The sequence below is a fragment of the Myotis yumanensis genome, unplaced genomic scaffold (assembly GCF_028538775.1).
Source record: "Myotis yumanensis isolate MYYU_CA2020_CCGP unplaced genomic scaffold, mMyoYum1.0.hap1 SCAF_4, whole genome shotgun sequence".
Classification (NCBI taxonomy): Eukaryota; Metazoa; Chordata; class Mammalia; order Chiroptera; family Vespertilionidae; genus Myotis; species Myotis yumanensis.
The window spans coordinates 42,801,087-42,815,230 of NW_027223755.1; the positions used below are offsets into that span (position 1 = coordinate 42,801,087).

General features: G+C 40.5%; 1 pseudogene; it reads left to right on the plus strand.

Annotated features, from left to right (window-relative positions):
• Positions 1-1,355: 1,355 nt before the first annotated feature.
• Positions 1,356-1,682, plus strand: LOC139008106 (small ribosomal subunit protein eS26 pseudogene; annotated as a pseudogene).
• Positions 1,683-14,144: the final 12,462 nt, after the last annotated feature.

Consider the following 14,144-nt stretch of genomic DNA (forward strand, 5'->3'; position numbering starts at 1 on the left):
GCAAATTGACCAAACAGTGGAATGACCGGTCACGATAACACGCATTGATCACCAAAGGGCAGATACTCAATGCAGGAGCTGCCTCTGGTGGTCAGTGCACTCCCACAGGGGGAGCTCTGCTCCGCTAGAAGCCAGGCTCACAGCTGGTGAGCACAGCAGCGGTGGCAGGAGTGCTAAGAATGTCTGACTGCCAGCTTAGGACATCCCCCGAGGGCTCCCAGACTGCAAAAGGATGTAGGCCAGGCTGAGAAACACCTCCTTCCCCCAAGTGCACGCATTTCGTGCACCGGGCCTCTAGTGAATCAATAATTTAATTAGGAGACTAGATAGAGCTTCACAATTAAGTGCTTACAATTATTGTAAAAAGTAGATTTCTTGCCTTTCTTTCCTTTGTTCCTTTCTTGCTCTCCTCCCCTCCTTCCCTTTCTTCTAATAAACACTAATTGAGCTAAAAAGAAAATCTCACAGTCTTCACATTCCCTCCAAGAGGTCATGACTTCATAGGGCAGGCAGAAATGGCAGCAGCAGCCCTGACAAAGAGTGAGTGTGAGGAGCCCAAAGGGAAGGAGCTTGGAGGAAAGGCTGCACTCCCAGAGGGGAAGGGAAGGGTCATCAATGCACCCAGAACTGATTCTTGGAGTCTGGAAGGACATCTACGGTCAGCTCGTCCAGAGCTGCTCATGGGATCCTTAGCCAATCAGTGACTATGTGACCTTTCTTAAGTATCTGCTGTCATTCCATGGCCAGATAGCTCTGACACCCTTAAGACAAGCAGCAAAGTCTGTGTCAGTCAGTATCACCCGGACTCCCTGAAGAGGCACAAAATGGACAATTGGGCCAAAGCAAACAAAGTAATTTAATTGCTCATAAAACTGAGATGTCTAGGCTGGTTGGAGGGATTCAAATGACACCATCAGGAATATTCTGCCCTCTCTCATCTTTGCTTCCTTCAGGCAGGCATGATAGCCACCTGCAGCTCAAAGATCCTATCAGCTCAGCAACCCAAGAAGAGACAATCTCTCCTGTTAGTCTTGGACAATTCTCATTAGCCCAGCTTGAGTCAGGGCTGATCCACAAACTAAGAAGAAATAATTAAGGAAAACTCCAAGGTTTCAGACTGGAGACACCACAAATTAAGAGATTCCGAAAGAGCACTGGATTTGGAAAACAGAGAAATTGGAAAGGCAGACTTTGGTCTTAGATAAGTCAGAGGTATTGGTGTGACTCTAATGAGGGGTGAGTTGTGAGCTATAAAACATCCTGCAAGTGAAATTTATATTATTAGCACAGGTGTCATGTATGAGATAGGAGAAAACAAGAAACCAGTAACGCTCTCTTGGGTCCTCATTTCCAAGATGACCAAGAAAAGAAGGAATAACGGTAGTGCCAAAAAAGGCCAAGGCCATGTGCGGCCTATTCATTGCACCAACTGTGCCCAGTGCATGCCCAAGGACAAGGTCATTAAGAAGTTTGTCATTCAAAAGATAGTAGAGGCCGCAGCCAGTAGGGACATCTCCGAAGCGAGTGTCTTTGGTGCCTATGTACTTCCCAAGCTGTATGTGAAGCTACATTACTGTGTGAGCTGTGCCATTCACAGCAAGGTAGTCAGGAAGCATTATCGTGAAACCTGGAAGGACCAAACAACCCCACCCCGATTTAGACCTGCGGGTGCTGCCCCATGACCAAAACCCATGTAAGGAGCTAAGTCCTTAAGGAGTGAAGAAAAGTTCTCTGGGGGGGAAATAAATGGAAATTGTAATTTAAAAAAAAGAAAGAAAGAAAGAAACCAGTGAAGGAGAAAGAGAATGTGTGAGGGAAATGGATCACAAAAATTATAAGTAGTCAGTATTTTTTCAAGTGATAAAAAACTGTTTATATTGGTTTATTTATTTTTAAAATTAAAAAATTAATATTTTGACTCATATAACAGGGTAGTCCAGGTTCACATGCATTTGGGGTCTCAAAGGCTTTGGGATTTGTTTATTCTTTCATCTTATTTGGCTTCCCTAGGTTGGCTCAGGAACCTTCTTCCTGAGTTCCATTCTATCTTCTCCATCAGGAGGAACAATCCCCCCCCCCCCCCCCCCCCACACACACACTTCCAATGAAGGAATCTGAGTTCATCTGACAGACTCTGTTTGGTGTAGCTACCATTATTTTCTCATTTTAAAGCTGATATCTGGAGGCAACAGATGTTTAGATAAGTCAATACCCATCTCTGGAGTTAGGCATGGAGGCATCCAAACCATATGGACTGATAATGAGAGAAAGGTGGTTTCCTAGGGGAAAATGGGGTGCTGTTCACGGAAGAAGGTGAAATGGATACAGCAAGAACATTAACTATCCACTATAGAAACCCAGGGAAGGATGTTAGGTAGGGTAATAGTCAACACTGTCACATGACCCAGAGGTTGATGAGAATGAGATGGGTGTGAATGGGCACCTGTGGCTTAGTCATTTGTTTCTTTAAGGATCAGAAAAATGGGAGGAAAACACATTTTAGTGGGTGAAGAGGTGAGTGGGGGTAGAAACACCATAAAGGCAGTGATTTGATATTTTAAAGAAGTCTCTCAGTGAAAGGAAGCAGAGAGAATACTCTAACCCAAATCCTACAATTACTGAGTTCTAGGCACTGAGGGCACAGAGATGAATAGTTCACCTCAAAGAAGCTTAAAGCTTGGAAGGGGAAGAGAGAATTCTCAATGAATACTATTCTACAGAGAAGGAATACTTAATGATTTCAAGGTTGCATGATGGGAAGATATACCAGTGACAGCCTGATATTAGGTCAGAGCTATCCTACAAGAATGTAATGAGCCCTAGCCGGTTTGGCTTGGTGGATAGAGCGTCAGCCTGCGGACTGAAGGGTCCCAGGTTCGGTTCCGGTCAAGGGCATGTACCTTGGTTGCGGGCACATCCCCAGTAGGGGGTGTGCAGGAGGCAGCTGATCGATGTTTCTCTCTCATCAATGTTTCTAACTCTCTCTCTCCCTTCCTCTCTATAAAAAATCAATAATATATATATATATATATATATATATATATATATATTTTAAAAGAATGTAATGAAATCTACTCAAGGGTACATGGGAAGTGGTGCCTGAGCTGGGTTTTGTGGGATGAATAGGAGTTTGCTTTATGAAGCAAAATGGGGAAAAGAGAGGTAGGCAAAGGCAAACATTCTATAGGAGGCTCATGAGTGCATATTGCTGGTGTATAAAGTGCAGGGGTGTGGAAAGGACAAGTGGAGAAGGGCCTGTGTGATATCCCCAGGGGTTGGGCTTTGTCCTGCGGTATTGGGCAGTAGGCAGTGAAAGATTTTCGGCCAGAGCAAGACATACCAGATTAACATGTTAGAAGACTCTCTCTGGAGTCATTCTGAAGAGGGACCTGTGTGGATACAGATGGGCCAGTTCATGGGAAGAAGTGATAGTGTTCAGCACAAAAACAAGGACCGAGAAGAGGGGATTCCTGGAGTGGAAGGTTCATCAGTAGCAGGGAAAACTCAAAACTGGTGATTGCTGGATAGGGAGAAAGAGGAAGCTCTGAAGGCAGGAGCTGGGGCTCTGGAAGGAGGAAATGAGCCTTGGAGAGAGCGATACCCAGACGGACGTGCAGGTGGGGAAGTAATAATGGGAGGAGAGGTCCCCAGAGAGGCAGGGAGAGGGGCTACAGACACTGGTGGCAGCTGAGACAGGCTGAGCACTGTGTGTGTGTGTGTGTGTGTGTGTGTGTGTGTGTGTGTGTGTGTAGAGGGGGAAGGGGGCGGAAGAGAAGATGGAGAATGTGGATAAGAACCCAAAGCATTATTGAGGAGGGCGAGAACAGTTGGAGAGCTCTAATTTTCTGTTAAGATTGCAGTGAGATCACCTGTTGGGAGTGAGTGGGCCTCAGATTTCCCCGTGGGGAAAACGGGGTAGTAACAACCAATCAATCACTGAATCATGCCAGCTGCACCCCCACCTGGCCCTCCTGGTGCCATTTGCCTTATTTAGGTCCTCATTAACTCAGCCACGCTGTGCAGGCCCCGGAAGTGGAGTGCGGTCAGACCTCCATCCCCCAGGAGCTTCTCACACTTTCACCCACAGGCATCTAATTCGGGAGGCCTGCGGTGAGACCCCACAGGACCCTTCATATAGGAGGTTCTGAAATGCATCCTAACCACCTGCCCTCCTCCCCCATCCTCTCAACTCCTCCCCTCCCCCAGCACACACACAGCTGAAGTACAGAGGACTGGGTCCTGGAATTTGTGATGATGTGGGAGAAGATGGGGTGGAATCGTTTGCAGAAACCGGGTGGGTGTCGAGTGACTCAGGAAAGGAGGACACGGAGAGCAGGCGGCTGTGCCAGCAGCTCCGGAAAAGCGCGGGGGCTCCTATTCTTACACCCAGGGAATATGCCTCCCCCAACCACACAAGAGTGCAGTGGCCACACAAGAGACCTAAATCTGTAAAAGCTGAGCACAACGGAAGATAACCAGACTTTTCTGACACATCATGGTAATTCTTCTAAAGGCAAGGAATGAAAATGGAGAGAAAAACAAATAATAATTCAAAAGACTATGGATAATAGAAAGGCACTGGGTGATATCTCCAAAAGTTGCAGCAGTTGTGTGAAGCACTGTCCTCTGCTGGTTACAGTGGGACCTGCAGCTTTATGGCAACAGCATCCTTGACTTCTTGACTGCAACCTGGAGAGAGGACAGGTGAGTGAATGGGGCTTCTGAGTAACTCTAGGTCAAGTCAATGACTATCATTAACTACACACCATGGCTCTTCAGATGAAAGCTGAGCCTGAAACTTTGGATTTGCATATTTGCTAGGTAATGATGATCAGGTTAAGACACAAACTATTTAGGAAAAACACTGAAGCCCTGAAAAAGTTTCCTTGGAAAATATTTTGATGTGCATTTAATGGCCACAGTCACCTGGAGATAAGCTGCAGAGGTAGAAATTTTTTCCTGGGATAAAGGAATAAACTTTCAAAAAAAATTTGGTAATTCTATGCTGTTAATAATAATGGCCAACGTTTTATTGAACATTTGTCATTATTGGCACCTTGTATGCATTATATCAATTAACTCTCACAATAACCCAATAAAGCAATAAGTATTATCAGGAATAAGGCAATAACTATTATCTAATTTATCCTAGAATCATTGTGCATCCTCCTAGTTAAGGTTGTGCCCAATGCTTTATCATAGACCAAAAGTGTTTATTTCATGTAATGGTTCCACGGAGGTGTTTCTTGTGACTGGGTGCCTCTCTTTCTCCCTGTGCTGATTCAGGCACTCAGGCTCCTTCTGGCCTGTGGCTCTCTATTAACAGGCACTGGTCCTTTTTATACACATCTAGCCTGTCAGAAGAAAAGAGCAAGGAGAAAGCACTCTTGCTTCTTAAAAGCTGTGGCTCATCTGCCAATGGCAAGAACTAGACCAGTGATGGCGAACCTTTGGAGCTTGGCGTGTCAGCATTTTGAAAAACCCTAACTTAACGCTGGTGCCGTGTCACATATAGAAATTTTTTGATATTTGCAACCATAGTAAAACAAAGACTTATATTTTTGATATTTATTTTATATATTTAAATGCCATTTAACAAAGAAAAATCAACCAAAAAAGTGAGTTCACGTGTCACCTCTGACACGCGTGTCATAGGTTCGCCATCACTGAACTAGACCATTGGCCACAGTTAGGGCTAAGGGGGAAGGGAGTATTGTTTCTGTCTGGTCAGTCTGCACCATGGGAGGGGGAGCAAGGATTTCAGTGGTCAACTGGCCATCTCTTCCCTCCCTCTAGTAAGTATGAAGGATGGTTCACTGACTCAGGTCACTGACTCAGGGAGCAAGGATTTCAGTGGTCAACTGGCCATCTCTTCCCTCCCTCTAGTAAGTATGAAGGATGGTTCACTGACTGCCTTCAAGGAGGATGAAGGCAGCTGATCACTTCCCCCATTGAGCACCGCCTCAAGATCCTGAGGCTGGGTTTTTTTTTGTTTGTTTGTTTGTTTTTTAAATGTATTTATGTATTTCTTTATTTATTTTTGTTAATGCTCACCCGAGGATATTTTTCCATTGGTTTTTATTTTTTAAAATTTCTTTATTGATTAAGTTGTCACATGTGTGTCCTTATCCTCACATTACCCCCCCACCCCCTCCACTCATGCCCTTACCCCCCTGTTGTTTGTGTCCACTGGTTAGGCATTGATCAGACTGTCAAACCTCAGAGGCTGGGGTTTTTGACAATAAAACATTTGTGTGGCACTTTTCCTGTTGACAAAGCACATTCCCTATTTATTATCTCATTTAATCCCCATAACTCCTTGTGAGGTGGGTTAATTACCTTTATTTCCCAGATAAGAAAACCAAGGCTAAGCATCAGGTGGCTTGCCCAAATTCCCACAGTTGGGACTCAAGGTATTGTGATTGCCAGATCCTAGAAATAGTGGCAGCTGCTAAGCTTAGGAGGAGCTTGATCAATCAATGAATGAACTTGTATGCATTTATGCATAACCCATGGACACAGACAATAGGTTGGTGAAGGCCTCAGGTGGGGGGCGGGGGGGGGGGGCCAGAAGAGATCAATGGGGGGAAAAAGCAGACATATGTAATACTTTCAACAATAAAGATCTTTATATATATAAAAGCCTAAGTGACCATCTGACCATTCAACCATTAGATCGTCAGCTATGACATGCAATGACCAACAGGGGGCAGATACTCAATGCACAGGCATGGAAACATGGAACAGATTGATGAATCTCAGAGGAAAGGGGGAGAGGGCAGGACAGGAAGAAATTAACCAAAGATCTTATATGCATATTAGAGGCCCGGTGCGTGGGGTCCCTAGGCCTAGCCTGCGGGGATCTAGCCAAAACCAACATCCCCCAAAGGGTCCCGGATTGTGAGAGGGTGCAGGCCAGACCGAGGGACCCCATCGGTGCATGAATCCGGGCCTCTAGTTTAATATTAAAAAAAAAGATAGTTTATGGTGAGAGGAGAGGAGTGGTCAGAAATGTGAGCATAAAAGGTGATGCAACCCATGGTATGAATAGACATTATTCATTAAAGAGGGACCCTGGTGATTATTTGTCCAATTACTGCCAGGAATTCTAAAATTAGAAAAGGCTGGTAGTGGGAGAGAAAGGAGGCAGCAAGTGAGGAGTGGCAAATAGAGGCTGTTGGAGAGATAACAAGGTTCTAAAATTTTATCTTTATTTTCTACCTTTACCAAATGTCACAGAACAAATAAAACAATTTACATTGAAGATTTTATTTACCCTTGATAATTCTATCATGTTCTTGATTGTTGTAGATTTTTCCTCCTGGGAGTTTGAATCTTCACTTCCCTCCCGCCCCCCAACCGCCAGTCTCCTTTGAGTTTTATTGAGTCTCTAATAACAATCTAGTAATAAGGAGGAGCTAGCTCTATGTAAATTTCACCAAGCCTTCATTCTGTGCTAGTTTTACCATTTAAAGATTTTTAAAAATATATTTTTAAAAATTGATGTGAAATGTTAAAATATATAAAACAGAAGAGTAATATACAAACATACAGATACTCAACTAAATTAAAATAGTAGCTATTTCCAGATGTCTTTCTGTTATTGATTTCTAGGTTAATTTCATTTTGTTCAGAGAATAGAGTTTGATTCCAATTATTTTACATTTGGTAAGGTTTGTTAAAGGCACAGATTATGGTCCAACTTGGTACATGTTCCATGTGCACTTGAAAAGAAGTGTATTCTGCTATTGTGGGTAAAGTGTCCTATATGAATATAGTTCAGGTCAAGTCTATTCATAGTGTTGCTCAGGTCTTCTGTATGCTTGCTGTTTTTCTGTCTTCTTGTTCTGTTAACACTTGTTACTGAGAGAAAGTGTTGAAATCTCTAGCAAAACTGTGGATTTATCTATTTTCCCTACATATTTTGCTACATGTTTTGCAATTCTGTTGTTGGGTCATACACATTTAAGATTATTTTATCTTCTTGGTGAATTGAGTCCTTTGTTATTATGAAATGTCTGTCTTTATCTCGGAAATATTTCTTGCCCTGAAATCTTTATCTGATCATAATGTAGCCACTTGAGTATGGTATATTTTTCTCCATCATTTTACTTGTAACCTATCTCTGTGTTTACATTCAAGTGGATTTCTGTATTTTTTAATTGAATTTATTGGGGGGGGGGGACATTGGCTAAAAATGTTATATAGGTTTCAGGTGTATAATTCTATAAGACATCATCTGTATATTGTATTTTGTGTTCACCACCCCAAGTCAGTCTCTTTCCATCACCAATTATCCCGCCCTGTACCGTCTTCTACCTCCCCCCAACCTTCTTTTCCCTTTGGTAATCACTGTACCATTGTCTGTGTCTATGAGTTTTTTGTTTGTTTGTTTGCTTTGCTTAATCCCTTCCCTTTTTCACCCAGCCCCACAACCCTCCTTCTCTCTGAAAGCTGTCAGTCTGTTTCTATTTTGTTCATTGGATTCCACATATGAGTGAAATCATATAGTATTTATCTTTCTCTGACTGGCTTATTTCACTTAGCATAATGCTCTTCAGGTCCATCCATGTTGTCACAAAGGGTAAGATTTCCTTTTTCCCCCCCCACAGTTGAGTAGTATTCCCTTGTGTAAATATATCATAGCTTTTTTATCCACTTGTCTATTGATGGGCACTTGGGTTGCTTCCAAATCTTGGCTATTGTAAATAACGCTGAAATGAACATAGGGGTGCATATATTTTTTCAAATTAGTGTTTTGGGTTTCTTCGGATATATTCCCAGAAATGAAATCACTGGGTCATAAGGCAGTTCTATTTTTAATTTTTTAAGGAAACTCCATAATGCTTTCCACAGTGGCTGCATCAGTCTGCATTCCCACCAACAGTGCACAAGAGTTCCCTTTTCTCCATTATGCTCATCCACATTTGTTTGTTGATTTATTGGTGATAGCCATTCTGACAGGTGTGAGGTTATATCTCGTTGTGGTTTTTAATTTGCATTTATCTGATGATTAGTGATGTTGAACTTTTTTTCATATGTTTATTGGCTATCTGTATGATCTCCTTGGAGAATTCTACTCGGGTCCTTTGTCCAATTTTTAATTGGAATGTTTGTTTTTGGGGGGTTGAGTTTTATAAGTTCTTTATAAATTTTGAATATTAATCCCTTATCAGATCATTGGTGAATATGTTCTCCCATTCAGTGGGTTGTCTTCTCATTTTGTTGGATGATTTCCTTTGCTGTGCAAACACTTTTTAGTTTGATGTAGTCCCATATGTTTATTTTTTCTTTTGTTTCCCTTGCCTGAGGTCTCCGAGACATATACATCCCACAATTAATAATGTGCTGTATCTTCATAACCTTTTAATTCAAAATACAGGGTGGGGTAAAAAAAGGTTTATAGTTGTGAGTATGCAAAACACAGAATTTATTCTTTTTAAAAAACATTGATTTTAGAGAAAGAAGAAGAGAGAAACATCAATTTGTTGTTCTGCATATTTTTTATGCATTCTTTGGTTGTTTCTTTATGTGCCCTGACCAGGGATCAAACCCACAACCTTGGAATATTGGGACGATGCTCTAATCAAATGAGCTTCCATGCCAGGGCCCAGAGTTTATTCTTGATTTTTTTTTTTTTTTTAGTTATTGTACTATTTTCCATATGAACAACTGTAACTTAATTTTGCCCCACCCTGTATTTTCTCATTTTCCCTATGACTTCTTCCTTGACCCATGGATGAATTAGAAATACATTGTTCAATTATTTAGAATCTCTCCATATCTTTTTTGGTTATTGATTTCTAATTTAATTCTGATGTGGTTACAGGACATATTGAGTATAACTTGAATCCTATTAAAGGCATTGAGACTTGTTTTATGGCCCAGTGCCATTGTCTGTGTGGATTATGTATGTGCATTTGCAAAGATGTTATTCTGCTGTTTTGGGGTGTGATGTTCTATAACCATTAATTAGAGCAAGTATGATTCAGATCTTCTATATCTCTTCTGATTTTCTAATTACTTATTCTATCAGTTACTGGAAAAAGCATTGAAATTTTGTATTTCTTCTTTCAATTTTGTTAGTTTTTGCTCTATGTGTTTTGTAACTGTTTTTAAATATATAAATATGTAGAATTATGTCTTCTTAATAAATTGATCACTTTATTATTACAAAATGTCTTTTTTATCTTTGACAATAACCACTGTCTTTAAATCTATTTAATCTGATATAAATATAGTCATCCCGGTTTCCTTATGACCATTGTTTGCCTAGTACCATGGTTGGCAAACTGGGATATTTCTACTTCTCCATTACATCTTTTGTATTACCATTGTCATACATTTTAGCTCTGCATATGTTGTAAATCCCACAATACATTGTTATTATTTTTGCTTTAAACAATTAAATGACTTTTTGAAGAAATTTAAAAATTAGAAATAAGTAATTTATATTTAATAACTTTATATTAAATATTTATCATTTTTAGTTTTCTTTATTCCTTTGTACAGATCCAAGTTTCTATCTGATATTATTCCTTTCAGCTTCAAACATATCCTCTTTCATTTCCTTTAGTGCCAGTCTGATGACCATAAATTTACCTATCTTTTGTTTACCTGAAAATGTTTTTATTTTTGTCTTTACTTTTGAAGAACGGTTTTGTTAGTTATAGATTCTAGATTAATAGTTTTTTCTTTCAGTGCTTTAAAGATGTCACTTCTTTTGTGTTTTGGTTTCCATTGTGTGTGTTTTTTTCAAGTTTCAAATATTTATTAATCAGTGTAAACCCAAACATTATACACCAACATGATTTCATGCATTTGGAGGGGAAATATTTCCTGATTAAGTGGAAAATTGTGCAAATGGCTTCTAGAAGACCTTCATTCTAAGCAGCTTTATAGTGAAACATTTCATTTAGAAGTGGACTTTCTTTGTTACATTCACTGTAATCTACATTCACCAAGTAGAACTTGTATTGGTCATTGGGACCCAGTTTGTTCTAGGGTTCTGGGCTATTCTTTCTGTCCCAACAGACATGTGGATTGAACAATGCCAGGCGCAAAACTTACAGGTCTGCCCCAGTACCTGTGGTTCCAATAAATACAAAGAAAGGGATGGAGCTTGGATGCTTCTTGGCCTGACTGAGGATCTGGCAGAGCATGGTTGTGGTGGAGGGCCTCGAAGCAGAGAAAAGCAAAACTGCACAGCCCGGGAGCAGGTAGTCCGTACCTTGGTTTCCATTGTTTCTAATGAGAGATCAATAGAATTTCTATCTTTGTTCCCCTATAAGTAATGTGTTTGTTTTGTTTTGTTCTGAATGCTTTTAAGATTTCATCTTTGTTACTTGTGTCCAGCAATTTGATTATGCTTTTGTGTGGTTTGTCTTTGTTTTGCTGAACTTCCTGAATCTGTGGGTATATAGTTTTCATCCAATTGTGGAAAAATTCTAGCCACTATTTTTTCTATTTCTGAAAAATAAATGCACAGAATAGATTAACTTAGGAGTAAAATTTTTTTTAGTGTCACATCTTTCTATGCATGAGTAGAGTTTGTCTTTACATTTTTCCAAGTCTTCTTTTGCATCTCTAAGTAGCTTTTAAAAGTTTTCTTCATATAGATCTTAAATATTTCTTGTTATATTTATTTCTAGGTATTTTATATTTTTGTTGTGGCTTTTATGAATTAGGTTTCTGTTGTCATATATTGTAAGTGGTTATTGCTTTTGTACATATAGGAAGACCATTGATTTTTCTATATTAAGCTTGCCCTAACCACCTTACTGTGTACCATTAATGTTTCCCATTCATTTGCTTATATTTTTTAGGGGTATATAATATCAGAAAATGTGGCTTTCTTGAATTTGCATGTTCCTTTTTCATTATATCCTGATATTGCTTTATGTCTTTTATTTTTCCTCCTTTTGAATACTTTAAACATATTCATTAAAAAACTTTTCCATATTATTGCATTCTATAGTTTATGGGATATGAACATTCCCAACTATTTCATCTGCTGACATATCTCAAGATAGTTCCTTTCTTCATGCAATTAGACATGTTTAGCATGAGCTCATCTTCAGCAGATGGTTTCCTGTAGAGCCTGATGAGCCAGCATTGAGGCAGGCATCTGTGTCACTTGGTTCACATTTGCCCTTGTGGGGTCCATTTTATGGTTTTGTGTGTTTTTTACTATAACTTCCTTCAGTTATGGTTTGGAGAAATTTTGACTAACACCCACACAATCTCACAATTTTGGAAATTTGGTTTCTGGAGGTCTATTCTTTCATCACCCACAATGCTGGGCAGATGGTCAGCTTCCTGCTGCTCCTAAGACCAGTGGGCAGAGTTTTCTAGTGCTTATTCCATAACAAGAAAAGCCCATTTTGGCTTTTAGCTTTGTTCAAAGAAGTCAGTTTCTGTTTCTTATTACTTGGCAGCCTGTGGATGAATTCTTTTCTGTGGATCTTAAAACTCACCTTCTGTGCCAGCACCTGTTTCTGATATCCCTCCGAACCATTTGCTTTTAGCACCTGCTCAACTTTTTGGGTTTGAGTTCCTACTTCTTTCCTGGGACCTAGAAATTTTCCCTGGTTGGTTTGAGTTTGGCTATGAAATGACATAATGTATCTATAATTCTATTCTAACATGTAATAGTTGCCCAAGAGAGGACTATTTTTGTGACAGTTGTTATTGTTGTTTTTGGTAATATACGATTATGTAATCTTACCATTTTTTTCCGAGAGAAAAGTGTTAGTAAACTCAAATGACAAGCACTTGTTTTTCTATCATCTAGGGCTGTAATTTGGCTTCCAAAAATTAAGTAATGATACTTGGTGTAACGGTTTTGCCAGCCAGATGACCTATACACTCTATTACAAATGAATGAGACTAAATTTTATGATCTGTGGAGTCTGCCTTGTTGCTTTCCAGTCACTTGTCAGGGGTATGTGTATGTGGATAGACATGAGAGTGTGAACAGTAATTGTTAGTGAATCCGGTTGGAGGACAGCGGAAAGATGCTCAGAGGCCAAGGTTCCTAATGTTTCTCATGGTAGTAAATTTCCTGAAGTACTGGTTTTCATCTTGGGAGTTAGTGTAGTGCAGGGGGAACAATGTGGCTTTGGAGCCAGTCAGACTGGGTTCAAATCCTGGCTCTACCACCTACCAGCTTGATGACCTTGGTTGAGTTACTCTACCACTTGTGCCTCAGCTTCGTCATCTGAAATGTAGAGATCATGATGATAAAGGCACCTACCTCACAAAGCTATTGTGCAAATTAATTCAGTTAATATATGGACAACATTTAGAACTATACTTGGAACATGTAAACATTCAAGAAGCCTTAGCTTTAATTATTTGCCCTAAGACGAAGATTGAATCCATAGGGACAAGTGGCAAAGAAAATTCAGGCAAACAGCAGGCTTATGGGGAAGACATTTGGGAGGTGGGTTGGCTTTTACTGAAACTCTTACATGGCACTGCCTGGTCCTTCTGAATGGAAAGTCAGCTTGCCTGTGGTGCAGGCCCACCTGTGGCTGCCAGATTGACAAAGACTGGACTGAAGAGTCTGCAGATGGTCTCCAGGGCCTGCCCATAAGATATTGGGTCAGGCAGCCCAGGGCTCTCTTTCCCTCTGTCAGCCATAAAATCACTTTCTTTTCAGTCTATCCCTTATGACTTTTAGTCCTTCTCTCTACTGTTTTCTTTTCCTCCTTTCTTCTTCTCTTCCTCCATCAATCCAGTCTTCACCTCATCATGGGCTTGTTTCTGCCTAGAGATCACCTTCAGGGCTTGTGATGAGCAAGTGTGACATGAGTTCCTGGCCTATTTCCTGGTCCCTTGTTCCATTCTCACCCACCCAGAGCCAGGCCTTTTTGCCCAATTTGTTTTCTTCCTCCTGGGAGATGGTGGGACTTGCCTGAGAATAAGCCTCCTAGATCCCTCATAAGAAAGTCATCCTAGCTAGGAAGGGGCAGCAACTGTTGTGTTTACTATTCCCCTGGCAGAGGTTTTCTTACACATACATTTTGCTCAGGGCAGTTTAACACAGACATGCCAAGCCAGCTTCACCTATTCTTCACTGGGTCTGAGGAGTCAAGTCCATTTTGGTTTTAATTAAGAGAACAAAAGGATTAGGGTGAACT